Source organism: Pongo abelii, chromosome 6 (assembly GCF_028885655.2).
Source record: "Pongo abelii isolate AG06213 chromosome 6, NHGRI_mPonAbe1-v2.0_pri, whole genome shotgun sequence".
NCBI lineage: Eukaryota > Metazoa > Chordata > Mammalia > Primates > Hominidae > Pongo > Pongo abelii.
Genome location: NC_071991.2, coordinates 23,062,766 through 23,064,470, shown reverse-complemented (window position 1 = coordinate 23,064,470; position 1,705 = coordinate 23,062,766). Strand labels below are relative to the sequence as shown.

General features: G+C 61.3%; 1 pseudogene; it reads left to right on the top strand.

Annotated features, from left to right (window-relative positions):
- The first annotated feature begins 288 nt into the window (after nucleotides 1-288).
- LOC100445568 (phosphorylase b kinase gamma catalytic chain, skeletal muscle/heart isoform-like) lies at nucleotides 289-1,460 on the top strand (annotated as a pseudogene).
- The last annotated feature ends 245 nt before the right edge of the window (nucleotides 1,461-1,705 follow it).

The window sequence follows — 1,705 nt, the reverse complement described above, 5'->3', positions numbered from 1 at the left end:
AGCAATTCTCCTACCTCAGCCTCCTGAGTAGCTGGGACTACAGGCATGTGCCACCACACTCAGCTAATTTCTGTATTTTTAGTAGATATGGGGTTTTGCCATGTTGGCCAGGGTGGTCTCTAACTCCTGGCCTCAGGTGATCTGCCTGCCTCAGCCTCCCAAAGTGCTGGGATTATAGACATGAGCCACTGCACCTGGCCTGGACTTCCTCTTCTGAGTGCCCTGCTGACCTGTCCTGATGATGACTGTTCCTGCAGAGGTCATGACATGTTACCTGGCTCTGAGATCATGGAGTGCTCCATGAATGAGGACCATCTGGGCTACGGAAGGAGGGGACATGTGAGTGCGCTGGGAGGAGGATCACCCGCCTGGGCTGGGCGAGGGAGGAAGCAGGCAGGGCTGGGTCGGTGCCCCTGGCACTGGGTAAGTGGCCCTGGGCCCTCTCACGTCCAGGTGGAGCACTGGCGTCATCATGTACGTGCTGCTGGCTGGCTCCCCACCCTTCTGGCACCGGAAGCAGATGCTGATGCTGAGAATGATCATGAGTGGCAACTACCAGTTTGGCTCACCCGAGTAGGATGATTACTCGGACACCGTGAAGGACCTGGTGAGAGGCGAGGCTGACTGGCTCCTGGGCTCGGCCGCAATGCCAGGCTCCCTTGCCCAGGGAGGCCCCGCCTCTCCTGACGTGCTGGAGGGGACCTGCCTTAACGTTCTCAGGTACCCTCTCCTCCCCTTCCAGGCCTCCCGATTCCTGTTGGTGCAACCCCAGAGCTGCTGCACAGCGGAAGAGGCCTTGGCACACCCCTTCTTCCAGCAGTACGTGGTGGAGGAAGTGCGGCACTTCAGCCTCCAGGGGAAGTTCAAGGTACGAAGCCTCCTGACCCAGGCCCTGCGGCAGTTGTCGCCAGCTCCCCAAGTGCAAACCTCTAAGCCGTCTCCTCTCCCAGGGGTCCTTATACCCCGCGGGTTTCCAGAGTACCCACCCCTCCCCTCCCAGCCGCCCTGTGATGGCTTCAGAGATGGCAGGTGTCGGCCCACTGGCTCCATCCCTGAGGATGCTGGCCAAGTGGGAAGTGGGGGACACTAGGAGGGCCCCGCAGAAGCCACCCAAGGCTTCGTGGCAAAGGAGCCCAGAGAGTCCTGTGCTGGAGGGGCAGGGTCTAGCAGGGCGGGGGCTGCAGCCCAGCTTCTCCGCCTGGCCCTGCAGGTGATCGCTCTGACTGTGCTGGCTTCAGTGCGGATCTACTACCAGTACCGCCGGGTGAACCCGGTAACCCGGGAGATCGTCATCCGAGACCCACCCCTACACCCTCCAGCCTCTGTGCTGGCTCATTGATGCCTACGCTTCCCGAATCTATGGCCCCTGGGTGAAGAAGGGGCAGTAGCAGAACTGGGCAGCCCTTTTCAAGAACACACCCAAGGCCGTGCTGCTCTGCCTGGCCGAGGAGGATTACTGAGGGGCTGGCCAGTCAGGAAGGGCTGGGGGGCAGGTGGGGAGGTGAAGCCATGGAAATACAAGTCAAAGGGGTAAGATGCATGCAGGCCTCTGCAGAAGGAGCGCTTGGCCCTGGCCAGGAACCCCTGGAGCTGAGGCCACGATCCCCTCTCGAAGGCTGTGCACAAGGGAAGCGGGTGTTCCCACCACACAGCAATACCTGCAGGCTGGGGCAGGCCCTGGGTTGGCAGAGATCACACGTGGCCT